Source organism: Pteronotus mesoamericanus, unplaced genomic scaffold, assembly GCF_021234165.1.
Source record: "Pteronotus mesoamericanus isolate MK-2021 breed Mesoamerican mustached bat unplaced genomic scaffold, CSHL_Meso_final contig_74, whole genome shotgun sequence".
Taxonomy (NCBI): domain Eukaryota; kingdom Metazoa; phylum Chordata; class Mammalia; order Chiroptera; family Mormoopidae; genus Pteronotus; species Pteronotus mesoamericanus.
This window is the reverse complement of record NW_026555247.1, coordinates 31,593,090-31,618,208: the sequence shown is the minus strand read 5'-3', so window position 1 is coordinate 31,618,208 and position 25,119 is coordinate 31,593,090.

Genomic DNA, 25,119 nt, shown 5'->3' with positions numbered 1-25,119 from the left:
AGTACTGAAATTCATATTACTTGGAAATCTAGCCAGAGTAATTGTACCCACTTTTTTTAAAAAAGAAAAGTATATTAATAAACAGACATTTTAAAGAATTTTGAACATTATCATATTTTTGCTTGTATTGTTTCTTACAGTTGTCATAGAAAGATTTATTATCTAGTCCCACATCTACACTTAATACAGAACTGGGAGACTATATTGAAGAATTACCAAAAGGACATCAAAACCTAGAGACCTTTTTTTCAAACCCACTTTTCAATAGATCGAAGGTCTATGTCCTAAGAAGGAAACAGCATGATATCTTTAAATCTGAGCTCTGAAGCTACACTAGGTCTTGATTAGAATCTTCACTGACTCTTTCCGAATTGCATAGCTTCTAGTGAAACCCGTAAACACTCTGAGACTCAGTTTACCCATCTGGAAATGGATGAAATATTACCTATGTTGCCCCGAGGACTGATAAAAATATATGTGTAATATACAGCGCAGAGTCTGGTGAGAAGTGAGTATTTAATAAGTAGGAGGTATTATTATCAATTTCCCTCAAGAGAGAAACACAAACATAATGACGGAAGCCACTTCCATCATTGCTTTAGCTGAAAAAAAAAATTAAGCCACTAATAAATGAAAATTTTCACCTAAGAGAAGTCTAGATTACCAATCTCAGTTGTTACCTAATTGCCATCCTCTCTCCCAATCTCACCCTAACTATATTTATTTATAATAAACCTCTCATTGAGTGGTTAACAAAACATTGGATCCAGAAAAGCATGTTTTTGGATATCAATTACATATGTGCGTGTTTATAGATTTTGCCCTGGGGAGAAAATACAAATACTCATCTTGTACCTATGTTTTATAAGAACCAATTCTGTGGTAACTTCTAAATTCATTATTAGCAAAGGTTGTATTTAAGATTCCTGTGTCTACTGCTTAATAACACCCAAATTAGTCTTGATGGAATTAGCTGTAATTAAGGACATTGTGAAATATGGTGGGGCAAACAGAATTACACTGTATTACTTTATTAATAATATTCTTTAACTACACTGTAAATTGCTATTAGGCCTGCATATTACTGCCTGGATATGGAAATAGTCTTTTGCTATGCTAATCTAACACAATTTTCTTTTAAATGTAAACAAATTATACTCTATTAATATGCTGTTCTACTTGCATAGATAATTATTGTAACAGTAAGGAATAAAATTGTTCTGCTTTCTCTGTTTCTGATGGAAAAAGGGCTACATAAATAGTTTAATAGGGAACTAATTATGCAAAAAATTTAGATGCCTAAAATGTGTTTGTAATTACATTAAAATGGTCTTCTGTTCAAATATTGGAAAGCCTGCTAATTGGAGGCTAGCTGAAAATTTAAATATTGTGAATCAATGATTTTAATACAGTACATGTTTGGTTGTGTTTCTGTTCATATTTGTCTTGAAAATGAAGAGAATATTTAACAGTGTTTAATAAGAGGGGATCTGAATTTCATACCAATGAAGTTAGTCTGTGGCAGACTGAAATTTTAAACATGTATTTTACAGCATTATCTTTAATTTACTCAAGGGGGTATGGGCAACTTTTGGCTCAATAACAAGAACAACAAAAGTATACCACTTGGAGGATAAGTTGATGTGAAAAGAAAATCTGATGGAGACCAAATCAAAGAGTCCTGGTAAATGCCCCACGACAGGCAAACCAGAGTTGACATGGTTGTAAATTGCTAAATTGTTTTAGATAAATAAACACATGTAGCAGATCACCTGCCTACTCTCCAAGGATTTCCAAGTGTGTCACCTTATCCAGTTGTAATTAAGGAGTGTTAAGGATGGAGTACCTTGTTCTAAGTGATTCTTCGTGGCATCTGAGCTTTTATTTTGATGTGGAACAGAGGTTCTAAATCTGAGAAAAATGCAATGTTTAAATAAGCCCACTCTTTTGGAGATAATTTCAACAACCTGTCCTGAATTTTAAACTATTTTGGAAAAAAAGAAGGGCAAACTGTTCATTATAATTTTTAAGACAATACAAATGAGAGTACTGCATATGTAACCAGGATTAATTGCACAGATAATTGGGAGCCCAGAAATAACTTTGTAATTTAAAATTCTTGCCTACTTAACAGAGCTGCTATAAGGATCAAGAGATATAATATACTTGAAAGTGCGTTGAAGATGATAAAGCCCCTAAGAAAGGTAGCAGGACAATCATCATGGTTACTAATAATAATGAAGATGATATGAAGTTTGTCCTATAACATAATCCCCACTGGTCTATTCCTTCCACCTAGACTGCCATGGCTGGCTTAGCTTTTGTGGCACAATGTGGTGGTTAAGCTTCAGCTCTGGAGGTAACAGACCAGGGCGTGACTCCTGGGTCTACCTACCAGCCCGATGGACTAAGAGACGATGCTCGATACGTCTATTTTAAACTCCACTTTAGGGAACAGTCACAACCAATCAATCGATTCATTTCTCATAAAACACTGCTATGTTCTTTGACCTAAAGGATATTTTAACTGATTTTGAAAAAGGAAAAAGAAAAATTCCAAAATCAGTTTTTTACACTTTTAAGACATTCACTGTGGATCGGGCAAGGCCGAACACCTTAGTCTGGTTCAACACTGCTCTTTCAGCACTCCCTACACGTCTCCTCTATGAGCTCTTCACTCAGCCTGGCGATCTCTTTTTCGCCCAAAATGCCATGCCCTTTTCCACATCTAGACCACCATCCTGGCCACTCTCCTTCTCATGAATGCTCCCTCCTCTTTCCCATCAGTCTTCCTTTTAGGTCAAACTCAAATTCTCTCTCTTCCTCTAACAACCTTTGTTGAACACTCTTGTACTCAGAAACATCTTCCTTTTGACTTTCACTAGCACATAAAGTCTGTACATTTCCCTTGGTATTTGGATTGTTATTTATTTTTCTTAGTATTTTACTCTAATTTGATAATATGTTCTTCCTAGTAGTTTATAACCTTCATGTTTCTAGAGCACATGCTAACTTACACGTACTAGGATTTGTACAGATTGTTGCATTTATGTGAAGGCCAACACACATGGCACTCAAAGGACTTGTGAGGATGTTTTCAAATCTGGTTGGGCCAGTTCATTCCAAATCATCCATTCAAATGTGCAAGGTGAGGCTGCTAGTCTGAGCCTACTGACAGTTCTAGTTGTCCACATGATAGGCTGCTGGGTTTGCCTGAAAAGGTATCTTGAACTACGGTAGAACATAATAGTGCATAACAAATATTTTGGTGAGGTGGTGCCTCATCTAATTCTATCCTGCCATGACCTTTCAGTTACCTACCCCTGTATGTGCACAGTACTGGTATTGGAGCCAGACATAAGACATATCTGAAAACTTACTCTCAATTCTGTTTCTGCTCTACTAAAATTATTTTTCAAGTCTCCTTTCAAAATAGAAATTTCAAGGATGTAAGACTTCTATTCCCATCAATGTTTGTTTGGAGTATTTACAATGCCTCATGAAAGCCAGGGGACCATAACATTCTTTGCTAATGGGGGAGAATAATCACAAACTCAATCCCCATCTCTCATTGGTAGTTCAGCCATTAGTATCTACCTTTCAGAAAATGCCACCAGGACTTTTATATCAGCAGAAAAATCATGTACTGATGGATGCAATCATCAAGTAATGTATTCCCTTTTTCTTCCCATAATTATTAATGAGCAGTGAAATGCCAACATGGTGGAAACAGAAGGGAGAAGAATGAACAGCAAAGACACCAATCATTCAAAACTAAAGAAGCAGCTCATGAATAATGGAAAGCTATGTGCATGCAAATTGCTAGGAGAAATAATTTCTAATTTTCAATGATATTGCCCTTAGTCCTCTCTACTTCATTCAGAAGGGTTCCATTCCCAAGGCCAAGAGGATACAATGTACATATTCCACACAAATACCCATGAGAATGAAAAATGACTCTATTCTCTTTAATAAGTGGAACAACCAACGTAATAGGGTACTTCCCCTAAATTAAAATTCTCATTACAGAGAGGAGGCCCATTCTTGTCCACGCATAGCCTTTATTGGTTACCATCTGCTACATTGCTAGTTGCAGAAACCTAGAAGAACCTTGCTCAATGCATTGTCACAGAGAGAACCCGAAGGTGTGTCTGATGGAAAGCAAGTCACAGGAAGGAGCTGGGCTCACCCATTTCTCATTCCTTTTTCAACTGAGCTATACATTGTGCTTTCGTTATTTTTGCTATTCTTTCCAGTGGTGGTATCATATATATCAGTAAGGACCATTAAATATCATAATCTGTGTCAGACTCGTTCATTGTCACATCTTCTGATTTCCCAGCATATAATTTACAGTCAGAATATTAAAATCAAAGAAGGATTCAGCTCAGTGCACATGTTGCCACTGGTAACCCATGATAATAAGGTAACCCTATATATTCACAGTGCCATATGTCACATGCATAGATACTTATGTAGACAGAGGAACTGTTTTTAGAAAACTCATGCCTTCCAATAAAAAAAATTGTATTCCCTGGAGTACATCACCAGAGCTTTAGGCTATTGATTCAATTTACTGTCTAACTTTCAGAGCTTTATTTCTGGTTTTAGAGGAATTACAGGAAAACTAGGTTATAAAAGTTCTCAGGAAACAAAGAACGAGTATTTATTGAAAAGTCCCAGTGAAATGAAATCTATCAGCAGAAGGCCAAATATAAGTCACTTAAAAATTTAGATTCAAAACAGATAAAGATTTTTTTTTAAAAAAAAGACACTCATTTTCTAACAAAATAATATCCCTTATTGTGTATGCGTGCGTGCGTGTGTGCATGCGTGCGTGTGTGCGTGCGTGCGTGCGTGTGTGTGTGTATAATAATTGTCTGGTAATGAAGGATTCTTTAATAGGCTGTGATTTTCCATGTCCTACTTAAAAGTCAAAACATCAGAATGTAGATATGTTAGAAGACAAAACACTTTCGTATTTTTCAGCTCTGCTGGACAATGCGAAATCTTAACTGCAGCTTCACTTACTCTATCAGAGGAATGTGTATTATTTTTCAAAAGGAAAAACTAGTTTCTTACATGACCTTATAGGCTGCTTAACATCCTCTTGGATGAAAAGAGATGGAAAGAAAAAAAAATATGTGGGGAAATTTCATCTGGAAGAGAATAGCTATGTTTGTGTGCCTTTTCTCCTTTTAAACTTTGGTGAATGCCTTGAGGAAGGCTACAATTAAGCAACTTGAATGAAGATTTGAAAGGCCCCCAAACCAGAGATCCTGAAGCTGCTCCATCAGACCCCTTGTCTGGAATGACCATTTGCCACCATAAATGTAGAGGGCTGCCTCATTTTCCTCAACAGGATAGGGACTAGACAGAATCTGAGAAAAATATATTCAAATGATGCATATTTATTTGGTCCCCTACCCAAAGGGCAGAACAAAAATAAACAGTGGGCATTTGCTGTGCTATTAATTATGTATCTGGTTTCTTTGGAACAAAGGTGTTTTCTCCTGCACATTCTTGAATATTCCTAAAAATATTTGTATATAATTACCTCTCTGTTTTCTTTTTTTCCAGTTCTATTGGGGATGATGAAAAATAAATATTGTATATACTAAGGTGTGTGCAACATGTTTTGATATACGTGTACATTGTGAAATGATTAGCACAATTGAGATAATTAAGATATCAGTTACGTTTGTGTGTGTGTGTGTGTGTGTGTTAAGAACACTTACCTACTCTTAGCATTTACCTCCTTGTGTTTTCTATGACAGTGTGTATTTCTCTGATACCTAGAATAAAAAATGATTTTAAGGACAATAGCAGCAACGTCTGATCAAAGTTCCTCATTCCTCACTATGTCACCAGGAAAATTCCCATCAGGGCTGCAAACTCCCCTGCCCTCTTCCTGGCCCTGGATGCCTCCCTCCACTAGAAATCTTCCCTGACCTCCTCCACAATCCCCATACCGCTTCCCGTCTTCTCCAGAGGCCCCTGCTTGCCTCTCTCCTTCCTCACTTTCACATACTTTGTAATTACAGTAACCTCAAGGAATTACAGTTACCAGACCGAGAGTGCCATGAAAGTACATTTCCCTCACCTGCTGCCGTAACACAGCTGCTGGAATGGAGACGGCTTGTCCCGGGTCCAGAATTATGAAGAAGTCAGTTTATGTTAGACGTGGTCATTCATAAAGTAATGTGGATTCTAATGCTTTGGGCTTTTCTAATACCTGTGTTCTCCTCTTACAAAATAGATTTTTAAAAATGGATCTAAATACCAGCATATCTTATTTTACCCCAAAGTATAGCAAGGCAATGTCTAGTAAATGTTCAAGAAGTAGATAAATTCATTATAACAGAAATTGCAGGAGCAAATTCAAACAGATTACTCTTTCCTTTACTCAAGTTTTCTCTGTGTCCATACATAGCAATATATTTCTGGGTTCTTCTATCAAACCTCTTTAACACACTTCTTACGTTTTCGGTAGATGTATGAAAGGAAAACTGTCAAATTCATTTGGAGCATCCAAAGAATCTGTGGAATATTCTACTTTCAACAAAGAAATAACTACTTGACCATTTTTCTTTATTCCCTCCTCCTTCACAGAGTCTTCTCATAGTCTGTTGAGTCTTGTAAGTTCTCTAGTTTCAAGTCTGCTACTTAAAAAATATGGGAAAAAATATCAGGTGCTTGAGGAAGCAAAAGTCATCTTGCAGCTTAGAGAAATGAAGGTTTACCCAGTCACTCCAGGGGAGCCAGTTGTTTAATAGTGCATGGATTTGCTATAAATGCAGAGGGTGATATAAAAATACATCTCAGAAACAAATACTATAGATGGATTTAAGATGAAGTTGGTGTTATTAACTAGAAAAAATACAAAGAAATCAATTATGACATGGTATTTAAAATAAAATACAGTATATGTTACATCATCTATGGCAATTATCACTTTATATGATTTCTGTAACTTTATATTTCTCTTTAACTATGAAGTGAGGAAGCAGCTGTAGAGCATTAAGAAAATAGAATGAATGCAACCATCTTCAATTTTTCTTTTATACAAACTCCAAAGGTAATCTAAGAAATTTGTCATAAGGTTTTTCTATCCTGGGAAATATAACAAAATCTTGACAATTATGAAAAGCAACAGTAATGAGGAAACAGTAACACCTGAGAGGGAGATCAGCTGAGAGAGGTACGTTCAATGAGGCCCTGCCGTGGCTGATAGTGAGCCAAAGAAGACAGACACAAAAGAGTGCATGTTCTATCGTTTCATTTCCATGAAATTTAAGAACAGACCAGCTATATGGACTAGAAATTAAAATAATGGTGTCCTGTGAAGACACATACAAAAAAAAAATACCTTTGGAGCTAACCGAAATGGTTTTTGTTTTAATCCAGAACATAATTATAAATAAAAAGTCATTGAGGTGCCTTTAACATTTTACTGAATGTAAATTAGACCTCAGCCAAGTACTGTAAAAAAAAAGAAAGAAAGATATTACTCATGGCCTCAGGGAGTATATTTCTTTAGAGCGATAAGAATGTTAAAAATTATTTAGTTAGTTAGTTATTTTTTAATTAAATTTTTAGGGATAATATTGGTTAATAAGATTACATAGATTTTGAGTCTACAATTCTTTTTTTTAATCTAGAAATTTAATGAAGTTATAAATATTGTCCATAGTCATTAAGAACTACCAAAGAATACATTTAGCATCTTTTTTTATGTCATGCATAATGATAGGTATTGGGAGGATAATGGTAATCTATTCTATATAAACAAAATACTTGCTCTCATAAAATTCACAAACCAGGGAAAGACACAGTGGATAGATTCTTGTTTCTGAGCAAGATAATAATTTTTGTAAGAAAGGGTAATTTAGTGATTGATTTGTCTTAAAACTTGAGGCTTTAATTTAAGGGAGCTATTACTGCCTCAAGAAAAGATTTATTAAGTGTGACAGAGAGTGAGAAAGAGAAGATTGGGAAGTTTATTCCCATTTGGTAAATGGCATGAGAACATGTCTAGAAGTTGTGATAGGCAGTATTCATGGAAGAATTTCGTAAACGTTTTTTCTGAAATAGAAGCTGTTAATGCAGGTTGGCACGAAATGGAATAGAAGCTGCTAATGCAAGTTGGCGCAGGATTGGAAAGAGCTTTGCCTGCCAGATTGAGATATTATCCGCCAGGTTGAGGGTATCCACTATCAACTTTTCAGCTGAGGAATGGCACATCCCAAGTGATCAAAATTAATCTGACTGAAGTAGGAAGACCAGGAAGTCTTGATTTTTCATGAAAGACAGCTCATGTTTGTAGTTGAGTCATATTATCAACCCATTTCCTGCCATGAAATATTGGGGATTTGATAATCTTCTTTCATTTCATATTCTCTCTGTCCCTTTCAGTTCAAGCTGACAGTGTTTCTGCTGATATAAAACCATCAAAAACTTTGTGGGTCTCCTGTGTATGTCACCCAATTAGACCAGAAGCTTTTCTACAGGCCTATCCTAGATAATCTCATCTCTATTTGGCTTCTGCTAAGCAAATGAGGGGACCTAGAAGTCACATAATTAATCTTTTCAAAGAGCCCTTTTTTGTGAATGAATACTCTGACTTTCTGGTCTTCCTATTTTTAACAAAATTTTCCCAATCACACCTCAGTTTTTTCTTCTCCAGTGTAGTCTCCTGACATCTATTAATTGTAGCCTTTTTGGCAATCTGAATAGGCTAAAGGTTTCTTGTGGAGTCACAGCTGCTTTTTGTTTATTAGTGTTTCTTCAATTTATTTCTTTCCTCTCACATTTTACTATCTGCAGCAAGAAGAAACCAGACTGTTTCACATACTTGCAGAACATAATTCTCCTAACTTTCTGCATCTACATAGCAAGGATCTCCTTTCCTCCAATTTTTGATAACATTTCCTTCTAAGCCCTCAGCAATGATGATTTCACTGTCCATAATTCTGCCAGCAGCCTCTTCATGACAATTTATGTATTCTCTATGGTGATATATGATTTCTCTACCATACTTTCCACTTTCTTCTGAGTCCTCATAGCAGAGTCATTAACATCCATATTTCTAGTAACAGTCTGTTCAAGACAATTTAGGTTTTTCAAAATTCATCCAGCCTCAGCCCTTGCCCAGTTCCAAAGCCACTTCCATATTTTCAGGTATTTAATATGCCAACCACCCACTTACAGGTAGGTATTTAGTATTCTATAGCTGCTACTGTAATCTCTAAAGTGCATTTTCAATAAAATAAGGTACAATAATATCCTACATAATATAATATCTTCTACAATATATATAAAAGCCACATTTGCCCCTCTGATCACTTGCATTTTTATAAGTCAAAATAATTATGTTATATTTTAATATCCAAAACTCCAATTATCTCTTACCCAGGCTGGACACAGAAGAACTAACAAAACTAAAAATGATGATTAGGATGATTGTAATAAATACCCTGTAATAAACATCTACAAATATTACAAACAGGTCAAGTCCTCTAAGGATTCCTTGACACTTAAGAATAGAACATTGATGAAAGAAATTGAAGAAGATACAAATAAATAGAAAGATATTCCAGGTGTATGGATCAGAAGAATTAATATTGTTAAAATGCCCATACTACTCAAAGCGATGTATAGATTCGATTTCATCCCTATCAAAATTCCAATACATTTTTCACAGAAATAAAAAAAAAAGCAATGTTAAAACTCATATGAAACAAAGAAAAGACCCTGAACAACCAAAACAATCTCGACAATAAAGAACAAACCTGGAAGAATCACAATTTTGATTTCAAAATGTATTACAAATCTAGAGCAATCAAAATGGTATGGTACACACACCACACATAGACCAATGAAACAAAATCAAGAGCCCAAAAATGAATTCATGCATATAAAGTCAATTTATATATGACAAGGGAGTCAAGAATAATCAACAGGGCAAGCAAACTAGATATCCCCATGCAAACAAATGAAATTGGATCCCCATCTTACACTGCTCACAAACATTAACTCAAGATGGATTAAACACGTAAATACAATACCTGAAACCAAGGAACTCTTAGAAGAAAATGGGGAAAAGCTCCTTGACAATGGTTTTTTGGCTATGACACCAAAAGCACAAGCAATAAAAGCAAAAATTGACAAATAGGACTACATCAAACTAAAAAGATTCTGGACAGGAAAAGAAACAATCAACAAAATAATAAGGCAATGTATGGAGTGGGAGAAAATTTTTGGGAACCACACGTTTGATAAGGGGTTCATATCCAAAATATATAAGGAACATATACAACTCAATAGCAAAAAATAAAAAATTAAGAAAATGAACAAAGGGTCTAAATAGACATTTTTCCAAAGAAGACATACAAACGGTCAATAGGTATATGGCTAATCATTAGGGAAATGTAAACAAAAACCACAATGAGATATCACCTCATACCATTTTGATAATAGAAAGGCTATTATAAAAAAGACAAGAGGTAACAGGTGCTGGTAAGGCTGTATAGAAAAGAAAACCATTGTAAACTCTTGATAGGAAGATAAATTATCAGTAATAAAGCCACTATGTAAAAGAGTGTGAAATTTCCTCAAAAAAATTTAAAAATAGACCTATCAGAATATCCACTTCTGGATATTCATATGAAGGAAACAAAATTACTATCTCAAAGAGATAGCGCACCTTCATATTAATTGCAGCATTGGAATCAAACACATGAAAACTAAGAAACAACCTAAGTGTCCATCAATAGATGAATAGATAAAGAAAGTGCAGTGTGCGTGTGTGTGTGTGTGTGTATGTGTGTGTGTGAGAGAGAGAAAAATATAGCAGTTGAGATGTTTTATGTATGTTAATTTTGAATATGCCTAACCTATTTCCTATATCATTTTCTGCATTTATTACCTGTTATTTCATTTGAATTATGAAATTTATGTCATTGATTTTCTTGGATATTTTTGGAAAAGAAATAGTTATTACATGTACAATGGGAGCTCAATATTAATAATGATCATCTCAATCATTACTTCTACATCAAAAATATTTTTACAAGTGGTCAATGCAATATTTATTGATTAGGGCTATTCTAGTCTATAAAACAGAACAAGTAGCCACTCAGAAAAGAAACTGCTAGGGTTTGGGTTTGGGAATTGGGGAGAGGTAAGGGTGATAATTTGGAAGACAATCAATGGCATAAATATAAATTCCAAAATATTTATAAGTAAAGCCTTGTTGTGTAGTTTGCACTTGATATCTAGAACTGAGAGAAGTTTTTCAGCAAAAAGAGCCTATTGAAATGAACCCTTACCAAGGTTATAGCCTATTGGGAGAGTTAACCCATTAAGCTAATTACCTGGCATTCATTTAGTGAGTGTGAATTACCTAAGTTAAAGTATGTCCTGCTAAATATTAGATGAGATAAATCTTGCGCATGGGCCTTACAGCTCTGAGAGAGAGAAAGGTGGAGGAAGAAGAGGCAAAGGGTACTTTTGTATGGAGTATGGAGCCGGGCCGCTGCACGGGTGTTGCGGATGCCCATCAGTAGCAAGGGAGCAGCCTGAAGGCTCAGGTCCTGAGGAAGGGGCTTTGGGAGGAGAGCGAGGAGTAATAGCGGATGAGGACTCCCGGAACGTGCTCTAAAATGTAAAGGCCGGAAGAAACACACACTGTACGGGGCACTCGGTGCCTTTTCATTTTTTCCTATGCAGGTTATTTTTTAAATAGAAGTGTAAATACCACTATTAATAAGTAGAAAGGTAAAGCTGTTTCTGGAGTAACTGGGCATCCATGGAAAAAATCCTAAAACACATGCATATATTTTGATGAAGAAATGCAAATGTTATAGAGTATCTCTGAGAAAATAATCAAATGAATATGCCAATGATCTGTGTAAGTACAGAAAATAATGTTGCAGTACTATTTAAAATACTGAAAAATATAAGAGGACCTAAAATTTTATTAAAAAGGATTGGTTGGATAAAAATCAATATCAAATAGTCAAACAGTGAAATCCTTATGACGACTAAAAAATGATTATGTAGCTCTGTATTTATTGACTGGGAAATAATGACCATGATATGTTGAGGAAAAAAACAACCATATTTACAAAGTTGTATGTAGACTATGACCCTCATTTTTGTATTAAAATTTTACATATGTATAGGAAACAAAAGACTTGAAAAATATTTGCCTACATGTGATTATTATTACTGGAGTGAGAGTATGGCTAATTTTGTTTTAATTTTTGCATACTTTTTATCCTTTTCTCCATAAACATGGAAATGGACATTAAGGTCAATATCAATCATTGTAATTAAATGCATAAAAACCAGGAACAGCTTCACTATATGCCCTGAGCATGGCAGGTACCAACACCTATGGATTAATTATTTGTCTGATTGACTGATTGATTGAAAAACTGTCAAGAAAGGGAAGCAAGCATAAAGCTTAAGGAATTACAGAGGAAGAGTGATGTGGTTAACTGCTAATATTGAGTTTATTTTGTTGGCAGCTGCAGAATGATTCCTGTTCTACTTTTTATCATTTAAGTTGTTGAGCTTTAAGTGGTTACCCTCAGTTTGCTCCAGGGAGGAGTAATGACAGCACCTTACAGTTTATAAAGCATCTTCTTCTCACATCTCATTGGAGACCTATGATAACCCTGTAGGAATCCAGGGATTATTATCCTTTTTTTTAGATAAGGAAACTGAAGCATGGAAGAGTAGAGTGAATGACATTTTAAAAGTCACTGAGCTTGTACACTAGTTAGGATAATAGTATATTAGCAGCACCAAATACCAAAATTTCATCTACTTAGTACAACAGGTCTGACTTTTTAATTGTCTTTGAGACCCATCCAGGTGCTCCTGGCTGGTGGAGAGCATCCAGGAGGCGCTCTTCAGAGACGTAGGCCCTTGCACCTGCAACTTCACCTTCCTCTAAGTCCTTGAATTGTCTAGACCCAGAGAGCAGAGGAGAAAGGACGGAGTGGAACTAAGCATTTGTGCATTTAAGCTCCTTGGTTCAGGAGTGACGGACATAATTTCTACTGATAATCTATGGCTAGAACAAGAGACAGGGAACCTACCGGGACACAAGAGGAGGGTGCTGAGACATAATCCCTGCCTGGGCAGATGCTTTTCAATGCAACTCTCTCCTACGAAAGAGAAAGACCATGCTACCAGCAAGTAAGTACAACCTCTACAACTCAAAACAGATACCTGACTTTTAGTCCAGTGTCCTTGCTTCCCCCACATGTTGCCTCTGTGTGCAGAGTCAGCTCAGCCTGTAGCACAACTTCTGAGGGAGCTGGAGCCTGACACTAACACTAGGCAGCACCGGAGAAGGAACTGTCACTGGGGGGAAGAAGGTTTGAACTGACAATGAGGAAAACGAGGCTTAAACGCTGGCCCTGCCATATCTGGTTGAATGGGCCTGAAGAAATCATGAACTCTATCTACATCTCTGTTCAGATGCAGACGTGCGTTTCCCCATCTTTTCCACTCAAGCTTTTGGACTCTTCTATCATTTTTCCTTAGATGCTCAAACATTCCTATAACATTGTAAGAGTCCATCAGAGCCCCTTAAGAGTAAAAGACAGCTAGTAAAACCACATGTCACTGTTATAGTCTGGGCAAACATTTAAAAAGGAGCAACATTATGTAGCCCTGGTAGTACTAATTTGAGTACTGTTTCATGTCTATTCAGCTATTGGAAAAAAACACTTTTTTATTTGTCCACTCCTATTAACTACCTCTATGGACCAAGTGAGAATCACTGAACTCCATGGCCTTCTAACCCCTAAACAGTTACCTGAGAATGTCTTTTGTTTCTATAATCTTGACAAGTGAATTCCAGTCACACACATTCTTCCTATAAAGAATGTGCCTGGAAATACTGGTTTTTTCCTTCCCCACTTCTCTGCACCCAGAAGTGCATATTGAGCTGGAAGTGGCTGGAGGAGATAGAGAGAAACGCGGAAAAGCACACTTCGTCAAGCACAGCGCCAGGTCGATCAGAGCCTTGTTGTCTGCAGTATTGTTCGAACTCGAATGTTTTCTTCATCATTAATAAATCCATAACCAGCACTCCATCTTTAAAATCTCACTCCTATCCTCTTCTCCATCACTTCCATGAAATATATTGGAGAGAAAAATACAGAGAATTAACATAAGGAACTCCCATGTACCCCTTCCCTCCCCCAGCTTTGTCAAATATTAATATATACTTGTTTCTGATTCTTTAAGAAATAATGTAAATAATCTTTAAAATATTAAAGCCTGACTAGTTACTGTTCCACATTCCTCTTTCCTACCCCAGAGGCAAACACTATCTGAATCTTACTAACCTCAATATTCCCAATCTAGTGTTTATCATTTCCATGCATAGTCAATATCTATAGCAGTTTCTTTGCATAATTTCAAATTTTATAAACTTTATATATAAATGGCATCTTACTGTGTATATGTATTTGTTTCTTTTGTTGCTTAAAGTGTTTTTGAAATTTAATTATTTAATGTATTGCACACTCATTTTAAGAGCTGGAAAGCCACCTTTATGTATAAATATGCCAAATTTTAAAACCCATCCTCCCTGTCAAAGATGTAAGTGACATATAATGTTACATTAACATTCCTGTACATGTTTTCTTGTGCAAAAGTATGAGTGTTTCTATGATATGGGTCAGATACAGCATTCTGGTTTTAACGGGTCCTAAAAATTTCTGTTATTTCATTTAATTTGTCAAGTGAATTTTTACTAATCTGACTGGTTTCAAGTTGTATATTAATAATTCTTGGCATGACTAGTATGTTTTCATGGCCATTTGAGTTATTTATTCTATTAATTGGTTGTTCATGTCCTTTGTCTGTTTTTATATTAGACTGTCTCCTTTTAATGGTTTGTAGGAGCTCATTTTATGTCCTGAATAGTATTCCCTTGTTAGTTTGAGTTGCAAATACCTTCTCCCAAAGCTTAGTTGTTTGTTTTTTGTTGTCGCTATTTTTAACTTTGTCTTGGGTTTCTTTTGTTTATAATAAATTTAAATTTTAGTATAGTAAAAGTCATAAATATTTTCCTGTATGATTTATGCTTTTGGTTTTCTTTTAAAGATTTTATTTATTTATTTTTTTAGAGAGGGGGAAGGGAAGGAGAAAGAGAGGGAGAAAAGCTTCAATGTGTGGTTGTCTCTTGCACGTCCCCCATTGGGAACCTGGCCCTCAACTCAGCCATGTGCCCTGACTGGGAATCAAACCGGGGACCCTCTGGTTGGCAAGCCAGTGCTCATTCTACTGAGCCACACCAGCCAGAGTGATATATGCTTTCTGCATCTTGTGTAAGGATAATATCTGTACTCACAAAGATATTTTCCTATGTTTTTTCTTTAAAGTATTAGTTTTCCTTAACCTTTGGATATGTAATGCCTCTGGAACTTGTTTTCAAATATTCGTATGATTAAGCCTCTAATAGAATGGAAAAACCAATTGAATTAGTAGAGTTAGTTCCACTATTTTATTATTCTCCAGAATTATACTAAATTTTTTGGCTCTTCATGTTTTAGCAATAGCTTTAGGATCACTTGATGAGATTTTTTATCGAGTTAGCATTGAATTCATAGATTAGTTGTAGAGATAGAGATTAATATCCTTATAATTTTAACTTTTATCATCCAGGATCTTGGTTTATTTTTTTATTCTAACATTCCTTTGCATCTTTCAATAATGTTTGTGATGTTTTCCACAAAGATCTTGCTCTTTTAGTTAAATTTGTTTCTAGTGTTGATGTAAGAATGTCCAAACCTGTGGAGAATTTTTTAGTTATTTGATGTGCTAGGAAGCAAGATCTCAAATGCTCCAGAGAGTGACAGCTTTGCACTTCTTTTTACATATTTGGAATTAAGGAGGGAACTAAGGAAAATTACCTGAAGGTGAGAGAAAGCAAGGCAGAAACGGTTTATGATTTGAATATAGGAAAGAAGATTCTGTGCTCCCTGGAGGCTGGTTAGTCCTCCAAGGGTCTGAAAAAGTGGATTACTCATGACATTTCAAAGATGTCTTATCCTGGTTGCACAGGAACAAAGGACTGGCTTTAGGCAAAGCTAAATCTTTATAAGCCTGGGGCATTACTACCCACCCTGACCTGCCCAGCCAGGAAGTTATGATCTGATGACCCTGTGAGGTCACTGAACTTGTTGGATTTATTATGGAGCCCCTTTTTTGTTTACAGTAGGTACCTTACAAAATTTGTTAATATTTGGAGCATCTCACTTTTAATTATATTTTAATTGTTTATTTCATGTGAATAGGAGAAACACGATTCCATTTTATATATTGATGTTTTATCCAACAACCTTTCTTAATTTTCCTGTTACTTCTAATTATTGGTCTATAGAGTTTCTTAATTCGTTTATGCAGAACAACAATATTATCTAAAATAAAAACGCATTTTTCTCTTTCTTTCAAATGTGTATAGTACATTTCTTTTTCTTGTCTTATTGCACTTGCTAGGACTGCCAATAAAGATTACTAAGGAGTACATTGATAGTGGGCATCCATTCTTGTCTTTTTTCTAATCAAAATGGAATGCTTCTAATGAATGGCTCATAGATATATGATGTTTGTTTCAAGTTTTTCATAGTTAATTTTTCAGGTTTGGAAAATTTCTTACTATTTCTATCTTGCTCTGAGTTTTGTATTTTGTTCTTTTTTTTAATTATAGAGTTTTGCCAAGTTTGTCTGCATATATTAAGATAATCACATTCTTTTTGTCTGCTCATCAGCTAATGCAAATTATATTAGCATATTTTCTGATGTTAAATTATTCTTACATTCCTGAAATAAACCCTACTTGTTCATGTCTTTAAAAATACACTACTAAAGATAATTTGATATTATTTTATTTAGGATGATGCAACTATATTTGTAAGTATGCTTAATCTATATTTCTTTCTTTAACTCTCCCTTTAAAGTTTTTACCTAAGTTACATTTTTATTTCCTTCTCTGTGCTGTGAAAAAGAGAAATAGAGACACACTACAACTGTGTTTTAAAGCTTTGGTTGGTACTAATACATGGAATATTACTCAATATTATCATCTAAAAAAGCTGTCCATTTTTAAATGTTATCACATTTTACGGAGCTTTTAATAGCTATATTTTTATTTCTAAGATCCTTGTTTCAACTCTGCCTGGCTTTGTTTCATAACTTTTTCTTTTCAATGACATAATCTTTTCATTTATTTCTTTAAACATTCTAAATATTCTCACTTTATTGTTTTCTGACTACACCATTAAATTAATTCCTATTCTGATTGTTGACTTTATTATTTTGTTTAGCTTTAGTTTTTTTCTCCTATTTTGGATTTTTTTTTCTGCAGAATTTTTCTAGTCTCTTTTTTCCTATCTCCTTTTCTCTTGTTATCCATCATCTTGGGTTCTCCCTTCTTAATCTGTAGTTGTTGAAATTGACATGGAGTCAAATTACAGATCATATAAAAGTACATCCTTTTTCTCTCTCCATCATAATTTGAGAGATACCACAAATCCAATCATCAGATGGGTTGGCTCAGTTCCTTGTTTTCAGGCAGTGTTTTTGTCTGCTTGTCTGCCTGGGCCCACAGAGTCCTATAAAGCTATGACTTCAGGCAGTGAGTCAGCAATAACTTTTTTTTTAACCACATTTCAGGAGGTGGTGGGCCTACCTCAGTTCCTGGCTTCAAGCTGTACGCTTGGCTAGCTCTGCTCTCTGTCTTGATGCAGCAGACTCTAAACTGCCACTGCCAGCTTCCAGAGTTGGAATATAGCAGGTCTGTAATTTCATCTCCACTCACACTTTATGTTCCTGTTTTAATTGTGATCCACAGACATGTTTACTCGTTTCTGTACCTCGCTATAACATTTCTGTTATCCTTTTAAAAAAATTCCATCTGTAGTTGTTGAGTGTTTAAAATAGAGGATATTATGAAAGCATAATTAGGTGAACAAATTAATAAACAAATGAAGGAGGAAGAAGGTAATAAAATAAATAGCAGGAACAATTAAAGGAAAATGAATACATACAATGCTGACACAAACAGACTTAGATGATTAAAATAACTGGTTCAAAGTTAACAGGTAGAATAGGCTCTGGGCAAGGTCCAACCAGGACTGAAGTTTTACTTCACTGTGTTTCCCTTATTTCAACCTTTCTCTGACACATAGTAGCAGGATACCTACTAGCAAAAACAAAGAAACTTGCTTCTTCATTCACATTTAGTGAGAGGAGTAGAAAATGGTTTCCCACAACTCTTTCGAAGTTAGAAAAACATTGTTAGAGGCTTCCAGTAACTTCTGGCTGGGTCTCATTAGATAAAACCACCTTACACATTCATTCGCAAAAGACTAAAAAAAATATGGGATTATCCTTATCCCAACCCGGACCATTCTGTAAGCAGTGGTCGATCTCTCTAACTACACTACTGCCTCTTACTCAGAAGGTACAGAATGAATACTGGAGAGTCAACAACAATATCCACTGTCACATAATTGACTTGTTTCCTTTAATGCCAGACAGTAAGTTATTTGATTGAGTATGGGAGAGAACACAGGTTTAAGTTCAATTTCATTATCCAGAGTAGAATAAATAAGTGTGTTTTTAAAAGTTTGGTCTGTTCATAAAGTGGTAGCTATGATATAGGAGAGTATTCCTTAAAATAATTAAAATGATTTTAACCCACTGGATATATTTTACTTTTTTAAAACAGCTCCTTTTCTAAGACCTTACACAATCCTAAAGTAATGCTGTAAAGTAGGAATTATTATTATTATTCTCATTTTACAAATGACCATTGAGTGTACCAAGTAGTGGATGATGACTATTTTGGGAAAGATGGGTTATAGAGAATGTAGCTAAACAATTACATGATTGTTTGGCAAACAGTCACTCTTTCCTTGCACCTCCATGGGAGGAGTATAATAATATCCTGTTCCAGTGATGCTGGGTGTGGCCATATGACTTGACTTACCCAATGAGAGATCAACAGACTTGAAATGAACAAAACTGAAGTGTACTTGAGCACTTCAACGTGCTCCTCTACACTTCTACTGTTACTATGAAAATAACATGTCCAAGGTGGCCCACAGAGGCCAGAAGGACAAAAGGCACATGGAGCAGATGTGGACTAACTTTCAGCTCGGTGCCAACACCAGTTAAGCCCAGCCTAGATCTACTGAACACCTGCGATTTGGCCACACTCAGGTGCACGGACAAGAAGTAACGATGTATTGTCACTGAGTTTTGGAGTGGTTTTCATGCAGCATTAATGAGGTAAGAGCTAACTAATATGAGTGAAAGAGAAAATGAAAAGCCACTCGGCAATATAAAAGAAGAGAATAGCAAACTCAAATATTTTTGATTACCCAAGGTCACTCAGGAAATAGTAGAGCCAAATGCAAATCCAAGTCCTCTGCCTCTGGGTACTTTGGTTCCCTTAGACATGTATTGACTCTCTATAATAATACAAATGTTGCAAAGGGGTTTATTATTTGTCTGTCGCCGTGTGGCTTCAATGAGTAATTCAGCCCTATTATCACATGGATCATTATTACTCACCTCATTACATAGATTTATCAATGAGGACATGTAAGACAGTTATTAAATATAAGAAAAATGGGAAACAACTATCAACCATTTATAAAGCTTTTGTTTCTATAACATTTCAACCACATATTTATTAGGAAGCTGTTCTGTCCAATATGGCAGACACTAATCTTATGTGACTATTTAAATAAAATTTAAACTTCAGCTCTTCAGTCACACTAGCTACATTTCAAGTGCTCAGTAGCCACATGTAGCTAATGGTTGCCATATTGGACAGCACCAACATAGGATGTTTCTATCAGAAAGTCCTGGTTGGAGAGCACTGTTACCTAGAATACACAAAGTGACACCTTCCTTCCAGTTACATCCAGCTGACTCATTTATAGAGCTTTGTGATAATTTTAATATGCTGCACTTTATCGGGAATCCCTGGCTAACTAAGTCTCTTTAGAATTAGGACATGTGGAGCCATACAATTCTGTCAGCAAAGCTGGCTGGAGACATTAAAGAAAATGTGTACAGGTAGTCCTGACCTCTGGCCTCCTGATTCAGCTGGAGCTTACAGGATAAAAGAGCTTCTGTCTCCACGTGAAAGCATCTGGTAGCATGCTCAGCAGTCATGCAGCTGTGCTTACCTCCAGCTTGCTGCCAAGCTCAGAGGGGAACAAAATCAATTAAAGGGATAGATCACAGTGTTTACCAAGGAAGAAAACCCCCAAATCTATAACGGTGAGAAGAATGAGCTGGTAATAAAATACTGGGCACTGGGAACATTACAACTCTTGGTCCAAATTGGCTCCTGTCTAGAGAAGTTATTTTCATTCCCTGGATTTTGTATTCCTGTCTGTAAGATCAACCGAGCATAATTTCATACTGCCATTAGACATGTGCTAGAGTGAGTCCTTAGGGAATTATAAAACTTTACACACAGAGTGAGACTCTATATGTAAAAGTGCTTGGGGCTCTGGCATCTTGAGAAGGAACCACCCATCCTATATTCAGAATTTTTAGCATTAGTCACACACACACACACACACACACACACACACAAACACACACAAAATTAAGTATTTAAAATATTATAGTTGTGCTCTGACTGGTATGGCTCTGTTGGCTGAGTGTCAACCCCCAAATCAAAAGGTCACTGGTTCATTCCTGGTCAGGGCACATGCCTGGGTTGTGGGCCAGGTCCCCTGTTGGGGCACATGCGAGAGGCAACTGATCAACGTTTCTCTCACACATCAATGTTTTTATGCCTCTCTTTCTCCCTCCCTCCTCCTCTCTCTAAAAATAAATAAATGCAAACTTAAAAAAATATTATAGTTGCAATAGCAACCATTATAAATGTGTGAAATATAAAAGATGAATAAATGCCCAGTGTGAACAGAGTTTTATAATTTCTCTTCCAAATGAAAGAGACCCCCTGTTTTTTTTTCATTTGGTGGCTTGGCTTAAAATTTCATTTTAACAGTCCAGACAACCAGCAAAGTTAAATTCAAGCCTAATTTTGTTCTTTACAAAAGGAGTTTGTTTCAAAATAAAAAAGGTTAATAAAAAACAAATAAAGGAACTTGTCTAACCTTCTCTGAAAGGTAGATTATTGCCATGGAGCATGAAGTCATCACTTACTCCATAAGTATGACACTCTACCCGAGTTTTCCCACTGAAATAAAAGCGCCAACCCTAACGGTATTATTGTACTTGTTCATACAGAGACTACTCAATTCCAAACAATCCTAGATTCCAAAAAGGAATCTAAAGGTTGAATGTCAGACTCTCTCTTTTTTTCTCAATAATTTATATTATGCAGGAAAAAGTTGACATGGAGATCATTCATTCAAATCTGCCAACCATTCAATGCTTCATCAATCGAACACATTATTAACTTGAAATTCTTAATCGGAATGTTCTGAAGGTATTTATTTATCCTAGGAATAAAATTCTTATTCAAGTATATTATACAGCTGATGATACAATTAAATTTATCATACGTCAATTAACTGCCGTGTGAAAAGCAATATGAGAAGGCAAGACTGATGCAAAGAGATACAAACATGATGGTGACGTGGTTCTGCTTCCAAGAAGCATACATATAACCTGGTAGGGTTGAAAATGCAAGCTTCCCATCATAGGTCTAGGCACAAGGAAGTGCAGGGGTACAACAAAGATGCAAAGAAGTGCAGTACATTCTCAATGAAAGGAGCAGAGAGGGCTTAGCAGAGAATTGAGCAAGGGAGCTGAGCTTTGAACAATGGAAAGCATTTGATAGGCAAAAATGGAGGAAGAACACTACTGTCCGTAGCATTTTCCCTGAAAGGTGAAGTTTGTCATGAGAGCGAGCACAGGGCGTGTGACGGGAGTTGAGAGGAAACGCAGCTGGGCAGGTACATCTGGAGCAGATGATCGAGAGCACTGAATGACAACTTAAGGCATTTGAACTTTATGGGTAAACCATCAGCTCACTTTGTGAATCATCAAAGATTTCTAAGCAGACAGTTGACAAACTCTTATCTATGTGTTAGGAGGTCATTCTGACAACTATGAAAGACTGGAGAAAGTTGAAATCAAAGAGAACTGTTAGGAAAAAGCTTTGCTGCCGAGAGTTGGTGCAGACCTGGACAAGGGGCAGATACGTATGGCATCTCAGATATATCACCGTGGAAAGAACAAGGTTAGTATTTCTGGCCTGATGAATATGAAGTCTCTGCCCTACTAAAGCAAATCAATTTCGCTTCCATTATACCTTTTTTCAAAATGTTATTTACTTTTCGGATTGGCTAAGATTTCCTAAGGATACAGTGTTAACATATATAGTATGTATCTACATTACCATTTTTCTATGTCATAGTCTGTTGTACAGTGTTTACCCAAATAGAAAGCATAAATCCAAGTATAGATGTCTTCAATAATAGATATTTATTTGTTCACCCATTTATGTGATCCACACAGCTCTGTTGTGTACCTCTTCAGTATATAGGACATGGAGAACATATACATAAATAACCAATGTTAAATATATCTTCCATGTGCTGGGGAAGAAGTTGTTTCTATAGGGAGGATCATTTTTGGAGGTGGTGGTATTGGAACCAAGCCTGAGAGAATGGGAAGATTTGTAAAAAGATGGTTTGTGAGAAAATACAAGAGTGCAGGTAAGTCAGATGTGTCTGAGAAGCAGCTGGAGGCTCAGCGAGCTGTAGAAATCAAAGAAGATCAGCTGTAAAAGCTGTGGTAGGAGAGGTAAACTGGGGAGAGGCTTTGAAGTACGTTAAAAATTAGGACTTTATCTAGAAGACAACAGTCAACTACCGAGGGTTTGAATCAAGGATCTGATGTCCTTAAAATATTATTCAAAACAATGCTAGAATCCAATTCTTGCATATGCTAGAAAGTTTGTCTTCATTTTCTGTTTTAAAGCTATCATAAAATAGAAGGAAATTTTTCTCTCTCTAATTTGAGAAACTGATTAGCATATGGAGGATTAAAATGTTTGGGGTGTCATCAATCCTAGGTTCCACGTCTGCCACAGAAACATCATCATGCTGTTATGGATAAAGGGCAAATGAAAATATATTACCAAGAAATGAACTACAGTCCCTAATGCTCCTGTGAGTTGGCCCAACTTTATTTAACAAAGGAAACTTTCACAATTATCATTATTAATTTGCTTTCATTCATCCAGAACATTTAAACTCTGTTTATTAATTTAAAAGAAGTAAATAAAAATATCTGGTTTGGGAGCCAAGTCCTAGAATTACATAAATGATTCTGTCTAAAAATTGTTATAGCTGAGCAATAAATCCCTGAAAAATGATACTTATATTTGTAATAGAAATGTCACCAGAGCCTTAAGTATAGCAGTGCAACCTGTCTCTGTTACTGCACAGCAAAGTCAAATTTGTAATTGATTTTGACTTGTATCTCCTACAATACATGCTGAGTTCGGTGGCACTGGACAGGATTTTTAAAAATTAAAATCCTAATTTTAGTCTACTTAGATTAATCTGCAGATCAGTTTTCTCCATTTATCACTTTTTACATTCCCCTTTCTTTTTTTAAGAGCAGATGAATGTGTAATTGAAGTATTTTATTAGTAAATAATGGATTCAGTAGTTGTTACAATAGTTTTTGGAACTCTTAACATCTCCCAGCTACACTTAGATGAGGGGAGGTAAAAATGAAGGAATCTCCAAGTCATATTTTTCATTTATACAGACCTGGACTTCTTCTGATTGTAAGGGCACCGATGGACATTCAACCGCGGTTATGAAGCCATGGATCCACATGATTTATCAAAGTGATGTGATGGTAAATGTGATCATTACAGTGTAGAAGGAAGCAAGCCAAAAAGATACACATACCTAATGACTTCAGCATCTAGCATTCAAAACCTAGTATTTTTTCCTATTTCTTTTTTTATTTTTAATTTTTAAATTTTTTTAAATTTAATTTTTTAATATTTATTGGATTTTTCCCATTACCATTCAGTGCCCTTACGCCCCTCCCCCCAGCAATCAGCACACTGTCGTCCATGTCCAAGAGTCCTTTTTCCCTTTTCCCTCCCTCCTTCTAACCTCCCTCCCCCCACAATATAATGAAGAAATTGAACTAACAAAGAAAATGGGGACAGGCTCAGAATCTAGTATTTGTTGATGGAGACATGTGGAAACAGCACTACAGGCTGGCTGTGCAGAGTACAATCATGGCCGTATCTGGAAGTATGGATTCAAAGTTTAAAATTTTAATTTACACATAGTTTCAGAGATTCAACCAGAAGAGAGAACAACAGAGTAACATTTAACCCTTGAGCTGGCAGTCTATGGTAGGAACATTGCCAGCTATAAAAAATAATAATCAGAGGCCCATGAACTGCTCTTTTAAAATGGTTACATTAAAACCCAGACACCTGTAGTTTTACTAGTTGCTAAAACGGCTTGTAATCGCACATGCATGAAACAGATGTGTAACCAGAGCTGTAGTCACTGGTTTCCATTTGACAAACACAGGTGAACAGGAGACAGAAGGAGAGATAGAAAACCGAGATTCGTACACAGGAAAATCTAACATTTGTACACATTAAAATCGAACATTGGCGATGGTGTGCAAACCATTTTTTTAATTATATACATTGGGCTGTCTCTTGACTGCTTTTAAATCATGGATAACTTATATTTCCCAAAATGATCTGCTTAAATTTGGACATGATAATAATGACTGATATCCATTCCCTAAGACATATTCTTCAGAATGCCAGTCTTACTGAAATTATTATCAATCCTATGTAGGAAAATTAGCAGCCTTGAAAATTTTAGGAATTTTTCCTGCAGTATTTTTTTTAAACAACATTGCTTAAAGGTCTTATAAAAATCAACATTAAAGGGTGATTCCAGAACTTCGGCCTCTAAAAAAAACAAAAAAACAAACATGAACCAGGGCCTCATTTTGAGCATCATGGTGTTTGGTTGTTACAAAATTTACAGTATGGTGTGTCAGTTCATTTGGGACTGAGTCACCAAGCCCAGGACG